At 43.3% G+C, this 21,921-nt stretch overlaps 2 protein-coding genes across 5 annotated transcripts in view; one reads left to right on the top strand and one right to left on the bottom strand.

The window, feature by feature from the left end:
- The window catches only part of STRBP (spermatid perinuclear RNA binding protein), a 46,717-nt gene extending 26,774 nt beyond the window's left edge, over positions 1-19,943 (bottom strand). For 2 of the 3 annotated variants that reach the window (XM_030460971.1, XM_030460969.1), the window contains exon 1: positions 19,869-19,908. The gene's annotated coding sequence lies outside the window, so the exon portion shown is untranslated. Of the gene's footprint in view, positions 1-19,868 lie in introns of all 3 variants that reach the window. The other variant, XM_030460970.1, reaches the window with a different exon arrangement.
- CRB2 (crumbs cell polarity complex component 2) overlaps positions 19,428-21,921 on the top strand; it is a 57,586-nt gene continuing 55,092 nt past the window's right edge. The window contains exon 1 of one of the 2 annotated variants that reach the window (XM_030460965.1): positions 19,428-19,531. The gene's annotated coding sequence lies outside the window, so the exon portion shown is untranslated. Of the gene's footprint in view, positions 19,532-20,174; positions 20,373-21,921 lie in introns of those variants that run through there. The other variant, XM_030460966.1, reaches the window with a different exon arrangement.

The following is a 21,921-nucleotide window of genomic DNA, read 5'->3' as shown; positions in this document are numbered from 1 at the left end:
GCAGTAATTCCATAAATCCAGCAGCCTCATTTTACTACCAGGCTATAGCAGGATATTTGTCCCTATATCCTCAGGAAAGTAACAACTGATGCACCATATTAAAATGCATGGTTGTCTTACCCAGGGGCTGCCACCCCCACTTGCAAGAAAATTTCTAGGAAAAGCAACTAGCACTACCAAGACCTTGGTGAGCTTGAGGAAGTTACTTCACCTCTGCATCATCCAGCCTGAAAGTGTAAACCAAGAGTAAATACTTGCTGTCTCCAAATCAGGTCATAGAGAAGCTGCATGGAGTCTGGAGCCACAATGGATTTGACACATTAGAAATGTTATTAAAACACCATGACAGTCTAACAATGTTTCCATTAAACGTCTCATCCTTCACAGAGGAAGTTTATACTTTGGCAGAAGACAAACAAGGGAAAGAATTTCAGATGAGGCCTTTGTAGTGGGATGTATTCCTGTGTCTGGCAATTGTGTTCCCAGGAGACAGACATTTAAACAGCCAGAAGTACTGAATATGCTTCACTGCCTTCGAGTGTTTGTGAACAGAGAAGTGAAAAAGCAGGAGAAACAGGAACTGCACTCCATGGGGACTGAAAGGTAACATCAGCATCAGGGAGCTATAGGATTCTAGAAGGGAGACATGAACTGTGTTGGGCATCCTGGTGTCCCCTCACTGCACAGGGCAGTCCCTTGCACCAAGGGTTACTGGTGCCATGGAGAAGAGGGAACCAGAACCCTGGGTTCCAGTCCTCCAGACCCTCATTTCAACGAGCTGCTATTGAGGCATCTGGCCAGGCCAAGCAGAATACCAGGAAAATTGGTTTTCAGTGCTGAGTGCCAGTGGTATTCAGCTAAAGCATTAAAAATACCCTCAACCCTCATCTACCTTCATGCCAGTCTCTGCCCATGAGAACTGCAGTGTCTGCAGTGTACATCACCCTAAGATCACTCAAAGTTGGTGTTAACAAAGCAGCAAGGTTGCTATTAACAAACCAGTGAGGATCTAACACAGCTTGAGATGTATCAGACACAGTAACAGAAAAAACCCTGGAATTTGTATCCTTTCTTGTTACCTTTAGAATTCAGAATAAGAGGCTTGCAACTTTAAGTTGCAAGTTTATTTTTACCTATGTTTTGCATTCAGGAGACAGGTAATTTTTCGTCACACCATACAAAGTGCTGCTGAAAATATGTTGTGGTTTTCTGCAGTATAATTTTATTGCTGGCCTTCTGCCAAGAGTCTTTCTGGCAGCATCTCCCACAGTTGGAAACTGTGTATCTGGGTCAGAAAAGACAAGCCGCTTTTTAGAACAGCTCAATACATTTGGCAGAGATGCTGATATTATAATTGAACTCTTTCAGCAACTCTTTTTATGATGTACCCAGACACCAAACAAACCAGGATCTGCAGTGTTGATTAATGTCAAAATAACCGACAGAGAAATATCAAAATAGTTTTCCCTCATGTTAAAAGTACCAACAAACCCAGAGGAATAGATAAGAAATACAATGCATTAGGATTCAGTGAGGAGCACGGGGCAAAGAAATCTGCAAAGTACAGCTGACCTTCTGCTTGTGCAGATATTTCCTATTTTAAGTCCAAGCTCCCTATATGCTGTACAGAACTGCTCTCTTTATTCTTCACCTCCATAAGAAGAGAAATCCCTGACACAACCATAGAAGCTTTCTCTGCAATTGTAACACTGGGATACATTTAACAAGCCTCAGACTGCTTCCAACAATATGCTCAGCATTCAGTTTCACCTGGAGACTGTCTATTCATAGAGTTTTATTATTTTCCAAGTAATGCATTTCCTGGCAAAGTTGCATCTGGGTTAGCCTTTAGAAGCCTGGAATTTTCCAGCCAAATGAATAATTACAAAGCAGCACTACAGTTACAAGCTGGCTGGAAAGGTACTGCCTCTGGCAAATTCTTAAACTTCATACAACAAATACTTGAGTCTAGTATTACTCCTCTCTGTTCAGTTCTCACAACATCCTCAGAAAAGGCTCCTATGCTCAGAAATCTCTTGGGAGCAGCCTCTGTCAGGCAGCCCCAGCACCCAGGTTCACCACGTGCCAGACCCTTGAGAAATGATTTGGAATCAGGGCACCTGTGATCACCAGAAAGGAGAAACCAAAAGCCCAGAGCTCTGGCAGTGCTCAGGAGGAAAGCAGCAGTCCACTTCTCACCATGGAGGAGGCTACAGAAAGCTCCTAGAGAGAATTCAGCTGTGCCAAGGAGGACAGCATGGGAGCTGCCAGCTCTTTGGTTCAAACATGCAAACCAGGCATGAGCAATTGGAAATGGGGGAACACATGGCTTCCCTTCCAGACTGTAAAGCAAGGAATGAAAAAAAAACAGCCAAAAAATCACACTGGTAAAAGAATTAAGGAAGATGAAGAATTAAGTACAGTCCTCAAGGTATTTTTTACATATCTGTTTCTCCAGATTCTTATCTGGCCTCAAGTCCCTGGGCAGCTGCACAGTACACAGCACAGCAGGCACAGCCACTGCCACCAACGGTCTCTAGTGAAATGTTTTTGAACACACTTACAGCTCCTAGCACAGGTGTCAAGACACAATACTAAGTAGAGACAGACCAAGTGCAAAAAATAATTCAGAACTAGGTAGTGACAGTCAAATAACAACACATGAACATTTATATAGTTTCATTAGTTTCCTGCTCAACTACTCACAAACATCCAACACAAAGTTGCCTGTAAAACTGCACAGTACGGAAAACAAAACCTCTTAAAGAGAGAACTTCTTGGCAAGTATCTTAAAAAAATAAAATTCGGGAATAAAAAAAATTCACAGATAGGACATAAATAATTAATGGCAAAGAATTCATTTGAGACAAGACAGAAACCACTACTGGATTCTCAATGTCTGTGAAATGTTAAACTGATTTCTGACTTCCAGCATGCTAACATAGGCATTCCTGCTCTTCTGGTTGAACTGGACAGTCCTATTTTGCAGTACATACCCATTTGAGAAGCAGTCATAATTTCACATTCACACTCAAAATCATCTGAAATTCATAACACAGACTATATTAATTTACAGCTGAATAATTAACTAAACTAATAAAAAGGATTACATTACACTGAAATGACACTTACCATCTGCAATGTCATTTTTCCAGATACAGAGCTGGTTTAAGCAAAATTCTGGATCTGTGCCTGAAATTACAGCACATTCTCCAAAAGAGAATCACAGTTCTACCTCCTCAGCCACACAGAGCAGTTTGGTGCCATGCTGAGCTTCTCACCACCCAGCTCTGGTCCTGCACTCACATCCCAACTCCAGAGCTTTATTACAGACCTTCAGACTCCTAGATACTTGCCGTTTGTGTCCAGTCCCTTACCTGTGAGGTTTTCTTTGCTTCAGAACCATAGTGGGAAGCAGCCACAATGTTTAAGAGATTAAGAACAGGGACATTCCTTCTCTAGCACCCTCCAGCTCCACTGAAATAGCTGCAGTGCCCCAGTTTCTTTCCCACTATGATTCATATCCCACAGACTGCAGGCTGACCTAAAGCTGCAGCCTGCCAACCAACTGCCCCTGACACACACACACCAGGATGGGGAAGAGGCCACCAAGATGTCCCTCTTCCACCAGGAAGCATGTTTTTTAAAGAACTGGCTTATACATGGAAAAGGCTGGAAAGCATGGCATTGCCTCCCTGAGTCAGGATCAAAATGAAACATAAAAAAAAATATTAAAAATAGATACTGCAGGACAAACTGTCCTACAGTAAAACTAGATCTGCTCATGCTGGCTGTTTTCACTTTTCATCAGTTCCATGGGGCAACAGCAAAACATGTTTTCTCTAGTAGCTGTTCCCTGTCCTGAGACTCAAACTATCTTGGTAGCTAGAGCCAGATAAAGGAGAAAAGCAGCATTGACTCTAAACCTGTGTTGTAAAAAAAACATATTTAGCAGTTCTTTCTTACAAACAACACAATGTAAACACTGTATTTGAGATTCAGATTTTTCTAATGTTTACATAAAGTTTCAATTTCTAAGTATTAAGAGGTTTTCAAGAATACATGCTATCTCACCTAAAATTCCACCAACCCTCAACAGCAAAATTTAAGCAACAGTTTCTCCCTGAGAATGTCTTCCCTGACAGACATCACTGTGTAGAGAAGCTGGCATTTTCAGTACTGCACATCTGCACTGGCTGCTCTGCACATCTGCCTCTCAGCCAGTTTAAACATTCATGACTCTCCACTTAAATGCATTTTCTGATATGTCAGTCTTGCTGCCCCAGTGACTTTTTTTTTTTTTTTTTAAATTAGAGAGAAGATTTTAAAGGCTTTGGAAGAGAAGACCACTAGACTCTGCAAGTATTGTGCAAAGAGCTCAGACTCTACCATGCTTCAGTTCCACAATGACTACTGATCAAGTCCAGGTGAATTTTTTACTTCCTATTTAATTGGCTATTTTGTCAAAGAACATGTTGTCAGAGGGTCTAGGTTACTAAAATCTTTCAGGGTTTTTTCTAGCCATCTTTTGGCCATCCAACCCTGTTATTTTTCAGCTTTTCTCTCTCTTACTTTCCTCTGACTTACATAATTTCCAGAGAGGTGTGAAGCTCAATGTTACAACATGTAAGCAACAAAATCCATACCCACGATGTTAGGTTGTCTCAGGAACAAAAGCCTCTCTGGAAACACTCACCTTCCATAGTGCTGTGGGTGTGACCCCTGCAGTCTGAGCAGCCCAGGGGCAGACTCCCACCTGCATGGGCTCCCAGCACCCTCCCAGCAGGCTCAGCACCCTCACTGCCAAAATAAACTGGAACCTGGAGCTTAATGAATGAGTTTCTTCCACATGACCCACTTGAAATTGATTTTATAAGTCATTCATACAGAAAAGAGGAGCAAGGGAGATTTTTAGTAAATTGTTTCTGAAAAGCACATATTCCAAAGAAATAGTATTCAAAGTCAATAAATCAATATTAATAATGGGAGCATTTGGAGCGAGAGGAATGGAAAAAATAGTATCTGCCTGGCAGAAGCTTCCAAATTTGATTCACAATATAGTGCAAGAAACTCCCACAACAGAAGCAATGGGGAGATCTCTCTAGGGAAGAGTATTCTGGCTGCCATTGATTTTCAGCCTCAGAATGCAATTATTTACTTCAAACACATGATAACCCTACCAAAAGACTTGTATTAGTTTCTTTAGGTATGAGAGCTAGCAGTGATACCCATAATGAAAGTGAAGAACACCACTTGACCAACACCTTAGAGGGCAGAGAAAGAACTTTGGTCTGACATTAGTGACCTAAGTCCACTATTTGTAGTAGGAAGTCCTAGATTAGCCAAGAAGAAAAAAGAGCCAGAAACATATGAAGAGATAAACAAAACTATTATTATAAAAATACTATTTCCCTGGAAAAGTTTAAGAGTCTAAAACCATTTTAAATAGGTTTGATCCAGCATCTTTTTGCATTTTTTTCCTTGCTTACTTTTTACCTGGTATTACAATTTTAAAAGTTAGCAAAATTATGTTTAGGTTCCTGTAGCACTATATCCTCCAGTATCTTTAGAGACCACAGCTATGTAAGAAGTTGATCTTGAACTTGACAAGTTACATTAAATCTTATTTTTACCCTTTGAATTTCAAAGAAAAACCAGGGGAAAAAAAGAAGCTATTGGTATGAATTTGCCAATCCCACCTGAATGTCATTTTCAAGAAAACGGAGACAGCTTTGTTGGTTTGGTCTCTCTTCTTTGCATTTCATAACAGGCTATGAATTAATTTAATTACTCTTTATAGATAATGGTATCATTTCTCATGTGCCACTTTCCTCAGGACAGCATGAAAGCCACTTTCAGTTCCTTTGTTAACAGAAGGCTTCCTCAGCCTTTGCCATTCACCACTGTTTTCTTTAGATAAAGTAATCACCACGGTATGTTGGTTGCCCTGTCAGCACTAAGCAGCACACCTCTGAGCAGCAGAATGCAAGGCTGTGATCAGCACCAGTGCCCTGGAGGCAACGTGCTCGCCACAAGCCGCAGGAAGCCCCTTTTTAGGGAGTTTGTGGAGGTTAATAACGTGACAACCAGGCTAGGAAAAAGCAATGACTGATAGCAAGCTGCTGCAACTCGGGTGTGAAAGTGGGTGCAAACCCTTTTTTTTTTTTTTTCTGAGGGAAGCCAAGAGTCTGTGCAATCAATAGCAACATTCAAAGTGCTCTTGGCTTTGCAGGGAGATCGATTTACAGCAACAAAAATCTGTTTCTCCCCAAAGTTCACTTCATACACTGCAGTTGCTAAAAGTAACACTTGAAATTACTGTCTGGGGAAGACGAGAGAAAAACAATCTAAGTTAGTTTATTTTGGGCCATTAACTGCATTTTGTGACTAGCCACTTCACTTCCCCTATTAACAGAAAACCTGCTGTTCCTAAATGCAACATTGATGGGATTTATTTTATTCTATTTTTTTAAATAAATTGCACTTGGAAAGCCACAATCTGTCAGAGTAGCAGAGTGAACAGTAGATGCAGAGGACAGGATCAAAAAAATTAAAACCCAGCTGCTATAGAAACTGATGGTATTCTCCTAAGGTGGGCAATAGGATGGAAAACATTCCCTCCCTTAGTGAGAAGTTATTAGGAAGCTGGATTAAAGTCTCAACATTTTTATTGCCTGCTTAGCCACCTATGTACATCTGTGTCTGTGTCAGACCACCAGCATTATTCCAGGATACCACAGCAAGGAGAACAACAACCAAAGGGACACGAGCTGCTCATGACAGCACAAAACTACCTGCATGGTCTTCACAACCCAAAATTACTTCTAGTGGCAAAACAGTGACAGACTGTAATGCCAATCTAGTTTATTTCACAGTTCAAACAACATTCAACTCTAAAACTGAAAATTCTGTTCACTTTGCATGGCTCCTCTCTGTTGTGGGAACAAAAGTCTATAATGGGCCCTCTCAGAGGTATTTAGAAACACCCACACTTACTGCAACAGAGCATTCAGAGGCCAGTAAGAAACATTTTAAAAGTTAGCTCATAATTAATTAAACTGCACAAATACATTACTGAAAACAAAAACAAGGTGAAGGAACCTTCTTTCAAAGGCTTTGTGCTTGTTTTGAGAAACAAAAAGGATAAAACTGAACTAGGACTTTTTCACTAAGCATTTTGCTCTGAATGATTCAGAACCAAAGGACCAGGAAAAGGAACCACCAATGCAGAACTGGCAACACAAGGAAAGGTTGTCGCCAAAATTTAGTGAACAAATATTACCAGACAGTTTAATGCTTTACTGAGAAAAAATCCACAAGTTAAATTTAGAATGATGATTTCTACAGGCACTCAAGATGTTTCTGTTCTAAATTTTCTAGAAATTGCAAATCAGAACTTGGCAGACTTCAAACTGACCCAGCATGTCTCTTCCGTAATCCAAATCGTGTTCTATCCTATTACTCTGCAAAACAGGGGAAAAAAAAAAAATCATGCCTTTCAACACATGGTTTCACAAAAGTGACAGACATTCCATTTATCTCTGTGCTAAGAACAATACTCCAGTGTTTTTTCCTCCTGGAAAATCTCCATGAAAATTAAAAGCTAATAGAGGAATTGAAGTTGTCTCAATTGAAGAATAAGCAGTTTGCTGCTTACATAAGTGTATTAATTCAGAGTGGTTGTGGTAATTTGTTTCCATTTACCATGGGGAGAACATATTGCATTTCTGCACTCTGGGGTCTCATTCTTAAATACTGCAAGTGGACAAAGAAAGTATGCAGGTGTCACCAAGCTGGTTTGTGGAAGCAACTGGCAAGTGCTGCAAGTTCATTAGAGCTGTCCTGGCAGCCCCTCAAGAGAGGTTTTGCAACACCATGAACAATAGATGGAAAGAAACAGCTCAGAGGTTAAAACCAAAGAAATCTGGGAAACGACTTCTCCATCTACCGGTAAGCAGCCAGCACTGCCCCTCCTTCCACTGCTCACCTGTGGGAGAGGGCAGGACTTAGAGCACACTCTGAAGAACATTACCCAGTCTCTTCCATTCTCTCTGTAGTACCAAGCTTCCACGTGCTTTTCTTAGCACAGAAATACCTGATCTCAGCTACACACAGAGAGATTTCATACCACTTCACCAACAGCATTTCTCCAATAGCTGGAAATGTTGAGCTGTTTGCATTTTACAAGAGACCTCATAGCCCACTGACTTTAGGAGCTTGCCCAGTGCTGCAGTAAATCAGTGGTAAGACATGGAAAAGTAGTTAGTTTTTCATTTACTATACACACCAGGCATGGAGCATGCTCTTTCTCCCCCCTTTTCTAGCTTTCCACCCTTTAATTTGGCTTCTTGAGTTTAATGTGAGTCTACATTGCATTGCTGGCTGCTCCTGCTGCTCAGTGTCCCTCCCAGACCACAGCCATCCTCCACAGCTTGGCAAACAGTCTTAATAAATGCTTGACAACGATTACCTGCAGATTCAAATTATCAATTCAGTATCTGAATAAAGTGTGATTAAGCACAGGAACCTAATTCAGAAAGTGTCCTGTTTTCGGGCATCAAGTTTTCTGAGCAATCTACTCTTTTGAAAGTCAAACTGATGAGGACTCAGGAACCTTGTCTCTTTTTCAATAGAGGACAATGGGTCCCTCTTTTGTTAAGCAGCAGGACACACACAATGTGTTCTTGGTAAGAACAGGAGCCAGAAAAATTAGAACATTTCAGGACACTAGTAGGGACCTGAGCCATTTTGCAAGACAAAGAGCAGCTTTGCAGCCCCACACTATAAAGCACCCTGCTTCTCAGCATCAGGCATCTCTGGATACCAAATTCTAGCATATCATTTGGGTTTGAAGAAAAAACCCAAGGCAACTGTCTTTGTGACACAGGAGCAGGGTTGGAGGATGAACTCATTCTTCTCTCTCTCTTAAAAAACATACAAATAAACAAACAAACAAACAAAATCAGCCAATCAACAAAAAACCAAAACAGCCTTCACACAAGATATTAGGTAGACATCTAAACTACCCAAAACCAAACAAAAAGGATGGAGAGTCTTACAGTATCTCTTACAAATCAGAAAAGAAATTGGCAACTTCCAGACTGTATGTCATCACTTTCCATACCCAGGTCACACACCTCAAACCTCTTCAGTCCTCTCTTCAGTCTTCTCCACACTAAGCTCCAGCCATCTAATAGCATTTTCTCATTTCTGTGAGCTGACTCAGGATGGTTACTTTGATCCTAGATTAGTTGACAAGGAGAAGACACAGTGTGTACTTCAATGTGATGATCCCTACACCAAGCCCAACTCTACCAAAAAGCCACTCTTCATCCCTATTGATGCTGCTTTTTCCCTCTTCTAATCCCATCTCTGCTTAGAAACGAAGAGGAAGTGCACACATGTAACACACATGTACTGCTGCCCCTGGGCTTCATGCATTCTGGGTGTTTGGATCTCTAGGCAAGCAATTTTGCCTTCTGTACAGCAAACACAGAGTGGTCTAAAAACTCCCAGCTCCCCCCCTGCCACTCATACTGGTCTGCACAGCTCCCCTGTTTAATTGCTGCTCTGCTGGAGTATCTGCAAGCTGCTCTGGTGCTGCAGCACTCAACTGCTACAGAGAGACAGGGAAGAGGAAACCCAGTTTTGTGCTACTGTGGACTGGAAGCACTGCAGTGTGGAACTGCACAAGCCACATCAGCCAAGCCTGTGAGAGATTTACCTGCTCTCCTCTTTCCCTTCCACCTCCCCACTTCACAAATGAGGAAGAGAACAGCAAATTTTTGCAATCTCACTTAGAAGATATTTTCCTTTCTCAACTGGAGCAGCCAAAAAACATTTTTCAGTCTTTTCCACATCAACAACCTTCTCTCTGCCTACTTCTATGAACAAACACTACAGAGTCACAGAACAAAGGCTGTCAAGTTTTCTGAGCTGTTCCAGCATTCTGAAATACAAAGAAAAGTCTCTTAATAAAGACTACTTTGTGCATGTATCTTCTTGAACTACTGTCCAGCCTCTCAACACAAATGCTACATATGCACACGAAATGTTTTTTCAGGAGATATTCCACACTTTGTTAGAATAGAATGTTTTCAGCTGGAAGGGACCTACAACAATCTAGTCCAACTGCAACACAAGAGGAGCACAAACAATGGGAATAGAGCAAAGAGAGGAAAGGGGGAAGTACAGCAAATCCCTGTACTCCTCAGCTCTCAGCCAAAATTCAGTCTGCTATGTACTGTGCATGAGAGTTGCTACTGTGCTGTGTGATGAGGATAAAGAGAACTCATTGAGACAAGGTGCACCTGCTAAAACTGGCAGGAAAACCAGGAGACTGCTGCAAATCAGTAGCACCCAGTGCAAACAGAAAGCAAGTCTGTGTTCTTCTGGCACAAGAGAACTCCTTCACTGCAAGTACCACATAGAGATCAAACATATACAAGCAAAAGAAAAGAAGCTAGCCAAGGGATTTATATTAAAATAAAGATTGCAGATGGCAGTGTGAAAGAAAACAATAAACGTACCACTGAGTCCCATGCCCAGACAAGCTCTTCTCAAACAGTTCTTCCTCTGAAGGAGAACTGCAAGGAGACAGCCAGAGCCAACAGTTTCTACAGCAACTGCAGGAGCACCAGTACACTGACATTCAAACCCTGCAGTAACTGCAGAAGCATCAGTAAATGGATACTCAAACTGAGAAGGAACATTTGACAGTTTCAGCTGGATTCTCCTACCTTACTGAGCAACAAACTGATCCCCATCAGCTCAGCTCAACTCTGTATTTCTTTCTCTCCCCAAGTTCTTCTGAGTCCTCTTTACCCTTAACATTCTTTCAGTACACTTCTTCCCTTCCAAAATTTCATGGAATTTGACACAAGCATTACAAAATGTTTTGTAGACACAGTGCTGGAAAGATGACCAACATCATCCTGTAAGAGAGAAACCCACTGCATCTGTGTGTGTGCTGGGGTGGGATGCTGCACAATGACACCATGCTTATGTTGCATTACTAAAAGCTCACTTGGAAGCATCTCAACAGGAACCAGAGGTTCCTACCCAGCTACACAGATCATTTGGAACATGCAGTCATTCTCACACTAATGTGAGATCCATATTAAGGAGCATAAAGTATTGCACCTATGCACTTGGTCAGATTTTCAACTAAGAACTGTAATTTGTTGAAGATTGTATAGAGAGGTCACATCTCCTTTTCCTTCTGAGAATCTGCTTTAATAATTCACAGTGCCTTAACAGTTGTAGCTTTAGCAGCAGTTCCATCTAAGAGCTCTTTGCAAGAGTTTCTCTTAACTTTGCAGCCTTAACTTTGTTTCATACTGAAATTTGGCACGAAGCTCAGGTTCCTGACCCATAGCAAGAAGTTAAACAACACTGGTCGTTTGCTTTTGAAAGGGTCAGGAAGTCTCCAGATTGAGGTTCTGCAGTATCTGGGGTGGAGAGGAGCAGTACAGACAGTCAGTTCAGGGGCAATGAACAGAGGCTAATCAGAGAACTGTTAAATCTATACTTGGAATTGCTCCTATTATTGTTTTCTTACACCCACAAAACCAGATTCTTAGTAAAGACTTCACTTCTTATGCAATGGTGACTCCCAGCTATCTGCTCTAAACAACATCCTTCATCTCATAGGCTAATAAACAGAAAACTACTGAATTCCCCCAAAGGACAAAGTAGACTATATTGAACTTATCAACCTGCAAAACTCAATCTTATTTCCACACTGATGTTAGTAAAAAAGAAATACAAAAATTAATCTTTTTTTATTATTTTTGTGCCTTTTATCATGATTGATTCAAAAAGTACCATCACTAACTAGACTGTGATTTTTTTCTAAAATCTGAAGTACTGTGAAATCTAAAGTGGAAAAGTGTCTTATAAATTCACAGAAATCAGAGTTAGGAGTTGGAAGGAACCTCGAGAGATCATTGAGTCCAACCCCCTGCCAGAGCAGGACCACCTGGTGTAGGTGAGCTGTCAGAGCATAAGCATCTAGATCAAATCTATTCCTGAGCAGGCTGGATCTGAAAGAATTAGAGTACAGTTCCAGCACAATATCATTTAGTACAAAGTGATATAAAAAAATATTACTTACCTAACAACTACAGTGCCTGGTTTCACACAATTTGTTAAGACTGAAAATTCAACCAAATATTTTAAATACCCCAGTTACATGAGGTTCTTGTTCACCTCCAAGTGGGAGTCATGATTCTTTTCTCTTTCGCAAATTTAGACAACTGTGTTCTCTCTTCAGCCTCCTGGCCATCTGTGGAGATGAGGAGGTGTGTACAGATGTGGGCTCAGAGCAGAACAAGCTCCTTCTCTGAGCTCATATTTTTGGCAGTTACCAATTTCACCCTCACCCACCAGAAGCAAAGAAGTTACCAGCCTTGTCTCCTCCCCACCTTCCCAGTATTCCCTCTCTTCCTGGTTTTTCTAGAACATGTCTCACCTTTTCTACCAGAGCACATTTGTTACTGGTTTTAAAATAACGGTTTAGTAAGAGAGGGAAACATTTCAGGTCTTCTTAAGGTAACTTCAGACATGAGGAAACTAAACTGTGCAGTGCATCAGGAGCAGAACATGAAAAGAGGCCAAATGCTCCCTGATCAATACTTTCAGTTTAATCAACAGAGCTTTTTCACTGGATGACCAGTGCCTGGTAGGTACTCACTGGGCTTCTGCCCAGTTTGCAGCTTTAGAAGGAATGTTCACAATTGTGCTGGGCTTGACTGTGCTGGACACCAGGCAACATCCCCAGTGACCATGCATGAGAAGCACTGTAAGGCTACTGAGGCCCTGTGATACACCCACCCCTCTAAGGTCATTCCAGTGGCATAGCTGATTACTGTAAAGAAAGAAATTAACTCTTTAGATGATTAAAGAATTGGACAGCATAACCAGGTAACCAAAGAAGCCCTAATCTATTTGTTAAGTCCAATTATCTAGACATCAAATCAAGAGATCATGAAGCATTAGGATGTTGAACAGCTGCTTACTGAACACTTTTAGCTCTCTGAAAAACATGACAGTCACTGCAAATCTATAACCTGGAAAGGGCTTTCTTCAAAGCAGAGATGGGGAGAAATCAGTTCTTGGGACTTCATGTTTTCTGCTGAAGAGCTAAACTCTCACTCACAGAGGAAATTACTGCACCCCATAACCAGAGAAAGGGAGCAAGTTTCCGTAAGTGAAGAGCTGACCCATCAGCACACACAGACTAAGAAACAGGAATAAATTACTAATTTTTCTTATTGTCTTCATGCTGGAAAACTGATGCCTTCACCCAGACCGAGCACCAGCTACACACCTATCAGCATCACACAGCTTCCTCACAGCACAGCTGGAAAAACCAGCCACACAGGCTGTGCTGCTGCCACCCCTCCCTGCCATGCCTGGGACCCCATAATTAACACCACATAAATAGCTGTTATTTAAATTCAACTCCGAAATTGTTTCAATGTTAACAGTTAATCAGCAGTTCACATCCACTGATAACGTGTTATTTGCTACCATGATTAACAAAAACATCCATAACCCATTCCCATTCAGCTTAACTACACCGGGTTACACCGTTGGACACTTTGGGATCATGCTGCCTGCTGTAACAGACACACAGCACCAGCTTCACTCTTGATAGCTGACTCCATAGGACAGAGAACTCAAATACCTTATTTTTTTCTCTTTCTTTCTTTCAAGTGAGCTGTGGTGTGTTTTTAAAAAGGAACTGATTTGTACCATCTTAACTGTACACTTTCACTCAGTCTGCAAGTGATGTATTTTGTACAACCATTTGATGTCTTGCTAAACAGGCTGTAAAAAGACCACTTAAGTTAAATACCTTCTTCACTCAGGTATGTACCAGCTAGCAATCTTGAGGCTGTCACCTATTTCAGCAGTGGCAACTAAATTCAGTGGGGTGCAGCATGCTGGCTGTTTCCTTGCTGAGTTTTGTACACTTTTTAAAGAGCAAGGATGAGGACATTCAAGAGAGATACCATGTTTATGGAAGTGTTAAACAGGCTGGTGGAAACAATGTGGTAACAATATCGTAACAATGCTTTGGCTGCTACACCCTAACACAAACCAGAGCCACCCAATGCACTCCAACAAGTTTAGAGAATTTTTGTGTCCTCCGAGATGAGCCACAACTAATCACAATCCATTCTTAAGGGACTCACTGCCTTTAAAATAGCAAATTAAAAATATATATTGATTTCACAGGATCACTGGCACTTGATTAAACCATTCTGTGGCAAAACCTCACTGGAAGAAACCAGCAGTGTTTGCATGCCAAAGATCCTGCTCCCAAGCCCCGGGTCTCCTCAGCTGCCCTGTGTCTGCCTTGCCAAAGCTCATTTCTAGGAACATTCAGCTCTCCAAAGAGCTTCTGTGTCTGGGCTGCACAGGCACCTGTAGCCTGTTTGTGCTCTTCCAGTCAGGCAGGCACTACCAGTAAGGGAAGATTCTTTTCAGGGTCATAATCATCTGAATTATCCCAATAGTGTAGGAAAAACATTTCCACATGTAACAGCACAGCTGTGTCTCAGAGAATACTGCAGACCCTTCAGGGCTCAGGACTTGGCACACTGTGCTACTGCTCACATGTGCTGTGTTACAAGTCAAACAATATTTGGATGTAAAGAAAGTGTCTGTCCCCCAAGAATCAGAGGAAATAGAGAAGTGAAAGCCTCTCAAATCAGCTCGCTGGTCTGTGCTCCTACTACAGTGCAATTTCTAGGAGACAACATCAGTTTCTCACCATTGAGTTCATTTGCTGCCAAGCCAAATGCCAAGTTCTGCTTCAATCACTGTTTCACTTCTTTGGCATTAACTTCAAAGTTTAGGGTCTAAAATCTTGATAATTATGTTTTCTAAGATTTCTTCTGGTTCTGTGACATCTCATGATCACCCACTAGTATTAGTAGTATTAGTGGTATTCTTCCCAACCAGATACTCAAACATGCAATTTCTCAATAAAGTCAATTTAAAATAAATGTACAAAAAGAACGAGAAACAGCAAAACTGAATTTACCATGATAACCACACACATCCCAATTTTATTTTACTTTAAAACATACAATTAAGAGCAATTTCATTCCCCTATATAGATATTACATGAAAGAGAAACATTATTATTAGAAGAGTTTACTACTATGGGTACACAAACCTTAGGACAGATAAATTTGAGCCTAGTAAAACAGCATGTAATTTACATTTTGTCAAGTCAATCACAAGCAGCATCTTGAAGTTCTTAAATGGTTTGCCAAACCACAACATACAAGAATTAATTTAAATCAACCCATGTAGCAGGATCACTTAAGTTTCCACAATCCAAGAGATCCCCTAAAATGAGTTAGCAACTGGATTTGGTGAGATTAATTCTCTTCAACACCCATTTACACCTTTAATTTGTCAGCATTTTATGAAAATATTTTACTACAAAAGAATTATAAAGTTTTGCATCATTATATAAGAAATAATGAAGAAAAAGAACGAGATCATAGGTTTTAATAATCCATGGCCTTTACAACTTCAGAAGCCAGTGGGCAAATGTGCAGGTGGCCCAGTAATATGGCACAGGAAATCCACATGGGATTAGTCTCAGGATTCTTAGGTTTTGTCAGCAGGGAAGGGGGGAGAGAGCAGCCCAGTACCAAGCTTTACATACCTTTCAGTAATAGCTGAGCAAATTACATATCCTGAATTTTTCCTTACATTTCTCCTATAGCCAGCACCTTGTCAACATTCCCGTGCTGCACGGGAATTAACAGTAAGGTCAGTGCACACATGGCAAAGCAAAAGTATGAGCACAAGGCAACAGACCAACACAGAGTGGGGGCCAAGTATTCTCTCAGTCCTTTCTGCCATTCCATGATGTTTAGAGTGACAGGACCACAGGCTGCCCAGAGTGGCTGAGGCTGCCCCATCCCTGGGAGTGTTCAAGACCAGGTTGGAAGAAGCCTTTTGCAACCTGGTCTAGTGGGAGGTGTCCCTGCCCGCGCAGGAGTTGGAACTAGACGAGCTTTAAGGTCCCTTCCAACCAAAACCATTCTGTGATTCTATCCAAAGTGCAAGAAGTTTATGTTAACTCACATCATTCACAAGAATTCCTATCTATGCTGTTTCTTACAGGGACATCAATGAAGGTTCTCAAGGAAGTTAAACAGAAACACTGTCCTTGTGTGAGCTGACACTCTGTGCCACTATCTGTGTTTTCTGTCATTGTTGCTCAGTGGAAGAATTGCACAGAAAGAGGAAAAACTATCAAAGTGCTAAGAAATGCAGAAGTACCACTGCAAAGGTATTCTCTAGTCTTGTAGCTTGGATCAGTTATCACTTTTAATTAAGAATATAAGCAAATGTTTTCAAGTAGGGCAACTCAGGCTTCTGCTTCCTTAAATATGAAGTACAAAGTTTCTATTTGTCAAACCGCATTGCAAGTACAACAAATGTACTCAAACTGTGATCTTACAGAAATATTTGGGACTTTCATTTTTCTGTTTAAATCTATAACTGTTCTTCATGTTGCTTTAAACAGTAATTTTCCTTTTGATTTCATCACTGCAGCATATACAGCAGTAAAGCAATCTTTACTTGCCAACATTGCTCAGTTTATAGCAAATCCAGAACACTACATCAGCCAAGTGCTCCTCATGTGTATGTTGTCAGAACAGAAGAGTCCTTCCTCCCCCAACCTTGATATAAAGTCAGTTACAGAAATCAAAATGTTGCATAAAGACCTCTGCTGGCATGGGTAGACTTCACCATAAATCCTTACTCCCCAGGAGCTGAGTTAGCCCAGTGAGGTGCAGAGGAAGCTCTTCATTCTCACTCACCCAGCATCTCCCTCAGATGCCAAACACATTCCCTGGATACTGCACCTCACCCAGCCCAGGCTATGGAAATACACAGACTGCCACTTCTTTGCTCTTTCATATTTGGATTTGGTCATTTCTGGGTGTACCTACATCACCACAGCCACGGACAAGACCCTGAACACTTCAGTTTCAACAGATCCTTCAACCACCATGCTCACAATGGCTTTTTACACTCAGAAGCTTGTTAACCAGCCCAGGCATTTCCCTCTCCCCAGCCATGCCCGTGCTCTTCAAAGAGCTCTATTTACATGCCAAGTTACAAAGTTCAGCTGCTTCCAAAGCAACGTGGAAAAAGCACAGCTTTTATGATTCTACAGTGAGGTTTTTCACAACATGAAGCAGCTTCTTAGACTACTTTTTCCCGCCTTTTTTATTTATACTTTCCAAACAGGATTTCACAGTTCAAAAAAGAAAAAATATCACAGTCCAGCCACAGGCCTTTGAGAAACACTAAATGAGGGGCTTCAAAAGAAGACTGAGTGCTGCAACCTTAGGCATCATGCTACTGAATGAACATCCATGGAAAAAACTGCTTACAAGTCAGAAACAAGTCACCAAGATCTGCATATCCACCAGAGTTTAAACTCCTCCTGTGATGTTTAGGCATTGCATGCCTTTTGCCATCTTCTGCTGTATCTGTCTTTGCTTACTCTTTCTTCTCATTTGCTTCCTAATCTTTGGTATGAAATCTTCTGCGTCTCAAATTCCTTCTAGGACAAGCCACAGGCTGGATTTGGTCAGCAACATTCATACCCTTTATCACCTGGGGCTTCCCCCAGGCCCCAACACACCACTGTTTCTAGACAGAAACTTCTTCCAGTTGCCCAAGAAATAAAGTCCTCAATTTCTACCTTGCATTTAACCTGCAAATCACTTTGAGCAAAACTGGCACTTCATCAGCATCTTCTTCATGAAGAGATGACAGTATTGTCACTAGTTCAATAATAATGGTTGGTTTGGAGAAAGAGCTTTTGTAAAACATAGGAGTAAGAAAATTAGCAAGGACTAAAATTTCTAACAGGAATGCCAAGGCAGCATTGGACTTGCTCTGCCAATGGCAAGATTCTGGGAAACAGAAAACTGAAAGTATTAAAACCTTACTACTAGCAATCCTTCCCCACTCTTTCCCCCATCTCTCCCTTGATTCTAAAACAACACAAAGCAGAAGAAAATTATTGGAAAGTTCCATAGAGATGAAAATGACACATACCAAGAGCTCCCAGTAGCAAGTCCAACTTCCTAAAAATGACCAGGAATTTAGTAGCAGCTACAGCTGGCTGCAGTCTGCTGACACAGATTTCTTCTTCCATTCTACACTGGCAGGAAATTACAACAACCCATCTTCTACAAGTTTTGGATGGCCCATCCAAAAGCCTGATTTGAATTCTTGGAAATCACTTTTGCTTTTCAGAGCCTACAATCAACCACCTTGCTCAGATGAAGGAATACAGCAATACAAACACGATGCTGGTACTCTTGGGCCTTCCTCTCCCATGTTCCAAAAGTTTTGGTTTTAAGGTCTCCTGTCCCAGTAGTGACAGCACTTTTCTATCTTTCTTCTTTTCCTGCAAATACTGGGCCCTCTCTGCCTTCCCAGCTGTTACCTTTGAGTCTCTCAAAAAGGTTACCTTATCTTTAAGAGCAAAATAAGATCAAGTTTTGCAGACAGTCCTTCTCCATTCTTTCCAAGGATGTCAAGTTATTCTGCATGAATGATGGAAATTATTTTAGTTTTCTGTCTTTACCCTAAAAGGCCAGGAGTTTTCAAGTGCTCAACAGAACACACAACTATTTAAATTAAATAGCCCAGCTATTGTAATTTGAATTAAAGTTATGCCAACATTTTTTGGAACTGGAGATGTAAAATACCTTATGTTCCTGACAACAATTCCCACTTATGTCTTTATTTACTTGAACCACACTTAGAATTTCTAAGTTTTCAGGACAAAGTATGATAAAACCTTTTTAAAATGCTAATGAACTATACCAGAGAGCTAAAGAAAAAATAATTCAGACCTATCCTGGACCCTCTCTTTTATAAATTGTTTGTTCTGCTGTATTCTGCATGTGAGCTATTTGGAACACAGGCTCTCTGGAGCAAGACATTTTCTTCTTACTTTCTGTAAATCACAGGACACCATTTTTAGAGCCATGTAAATAAATAATCAGACCTTTAGCAGATAATGCAGTTTCTGTTTTGATTCAGAACTCCAGTTTTGCTTTGCTCAGCAGCATTTACACAGCTCCCAGGTTATCCCTCTGAAGTTCTCACTTCCAGAAAAAGGAGCGGGTTAATCATTAACAAATCCGGGGCAAAGCAAATCCAGAAAACAAACCAACACAACACGAACCAAACCACTGACGGTATTCTCCTCATCCCCAGGAAGCCGGTACCGGCGGGACGCGGCTGGCCCGAGGAGCCCGGCGCAGGAGCTGACAGCTGCGGGACCATGGCGGGTCCCGGCGCTGTGAGGCGCGGACGGCGGGACGGGCTGCCGGGACCGGGCGAACTTCGGCCGCCGAGCCCAGGCCGCCGGAGCGGAGCCACCTGAACGGGCCACGGCTGTCGGGAGCGGCACCACCGGCTCAGCGCACACCGGACCCGCCCGCACCTGCGCGCCCGCGGACAGGTACGCGCAGCCGGCGGGAGGGCGGGCGGTGCCGATCCCCTCACCCGCCCGCGGCCCCGGGGGGCACCGGGACCCGGCAGACCCCGACCTCCTCCCCACCCTTCCTAAGCCACCCCCCCGGGGCCTCGCTCCGCGCCCCTCCCCGCGCGCAGCAGCGCCCCCCCCACCCCCCCGCACCGCCCCCCGCGCCGTGTCCTGCCCTTGCCTCCTGCCCGCAGTGCCCGGTGCAGTGGGAGGAGCGGTGCCCGGCGCCCGCCTCCCCTCAGGGGCGCGCAGGGAGGGCTGTCTGCCGCCCCGACCCCTCCCCAGCGCCGGCCCCGCCGCTCGCCCGCCTCACCCCGCTCGCCGCCGGCCCCGGCGCAGCCCCCCGGCCCCGTCCCGGCTCCGTGGCCCCGTCCGGTTCCTCCGGCTCCGCAGCGGCGAGCGGGGCGCGGGCACGTGACAGCGCCCGGCGCCCCCATAGGCTGTGGCTGCCGGGCAACGTGAGCCCGCCCCCTGCCTGCACCTGAGAGGGAGCCTTACGCCAACTGCGGAGGGGGATGCTGGGCCGCCGCGCCAATTCCGTAGCGGAGCGGAGTCGGCCGTTTCCTGCCTCCTCGCGGCAGGCCGGCGCAGCCTTACGGAATTGACGTAAGGCTGCTGGGCTCGGCCCCTCCGGTTTCCTACCTGGAGCCGCTACTCCTTGCGTAAACTGCGTAATCCCACCCGCCGCGCGGGGAAAAGGCGCTATGCGGGTCGGGGAGAAAGCTCTCAGCAGGTCAGGGAGCTGCCCCAGCTGCGGGGCTCAGGAGCGGCCAAGCCTGAACCTAGCAGCGTCACTTACGTAAAGCCCCTCAAAGAGGTCAGTGTTCTTACGAATTCTCCGTAATGTCGTCAACGCGGGCGCTGCACCTGAGAGTGCCTCCGTTGCGCAAATGCCGTAGATGCTTGCGTGCCGGGCGCAGAGTGCGTAAGCGTCGCGGTAGGGTCCTCCCCATCCCTGGCTGAGGGGCGGCCGGGCCTGGAGGGAGGCAGGTGTGTGTGTGAGTGTGTGTGTGTGTGTGTGTGTGTGTGTGTGTGTGTGTGTGTGTGTGTGTGTGTGTGTGTGATAATTGTGTGTGTCGGTGTGTCTGTGTCTCTGTGTGTGTGTGAGGAGCCGCTGCTCCGGCACCTCGGCGGGGACTGGTGTTTCATCATCATCCGGACGCGATTGCAGCGGTCCAGAGTGTGAATACCACAGGCAGCCCCGTCCCCCCACGGCTGAAGGGACAGGGAGGTGCTGGGCCCGGGGAGCAGAGGGAGGGAAGGGGCAAAGCTGAGGGCTGGGGTGAGGTGTGAGGCAGGGCCCTGGAACCCCCTACCCAGGCAGTGCACGTCTGTGATGGATTTTATATCCCACTGCAACATCTACAGCTGTGCAGAAGAAAGTATTTTCCGAAATTGAGCTGAGGAGCACTCGTGTGAGTAATCATTACCCGTATGGAATCCTCGGTGTTGTCTGAGGACATGAAAGTTAAGGGAGCTTTGTGGTGTCTTTAGGCATGTCAGGCTTCACAAGAAATAGGACTTTCAGTCATCTTCATCTTTCTCTTATAGAAATGATGACATATGTGTTCAAGTTAGCTTTCAACTGGCCTGCAGTAATTCTTCCTAATCCCAGACATCCGACTGGAGCAGATGGGCACTATGGTGAAGCTGAAGGTGGAGATCCAAAATCCAAGCTCTGTTGTTCATCAAACTCTTGAGGGAAGTGCTAACATGCACTTCAGGTAGTGCTAGAACCTTCACGTATCAGGAGAGAGAGGATTGAGTACAGTGTTGTGGGGTTTTTTTCACTTGGATGTGTGTTTCACAGAATATGGTTTTGCTTCAACAGTCAAATAGTGGATATCTTCATCTGACTTCAACATTTCTACCAGGTTTTCTAGGTCAAGTACCTTTTCAAATTCAGCTTTCAACATACAAATTCACGGCAAATGTATCTAATATTGCTTCTTACAGTTTTCAAAGCTTATTTTATATAGGCTGGAAAGATGAAAATCAGTTGACTGGGGAGCTCTATGCCAAAATAATCAGTACACATCATGCTGTACTGAAGTGGCCCTGTGAGGGCATTTTGGCAATAGGCAGTGGGATCAGGAGATTTGCAGTGCTGAAATGAAACAGTAACTTTCATTCAAAAGAGTGATTTGCAGCATTAGCATGGAAGTAGAGAACAGATGTGTATTAATAACTTTACATGTAGTGAGAGGTCCAGCTTGTTCAAATTAAATTTACCTTCTATAGACTGCTCTGCAAGCCTGTGGCTAAAGTGTCACCTTAGTTCTGAAGAGTCAGACATAGCTCAGCTCTTTTAACAGAGTTTTATCTCCTGATGTTTAAAGATTGAAAGGAGAAACAAATCTGAGGAA

This window comes from Calypte anna, chromosome 17 (genome assembly GCF_003957555.1).
Source record: "Calypte anna isolate BGI_N300 chromosome 17, bCalAnn1_v1.p, whole genome shotgun sequence".
Lineage (NCBI taxonomy): Eukaryota > Metazoa > Chordata > Aves > Apodiformes > Trochilidae > Calypte > Calypte anna.
Note: the sequence above shows the minus strand (reverse complement) of the source record. Positions and strands in the feature narration are given on the sequence as shown.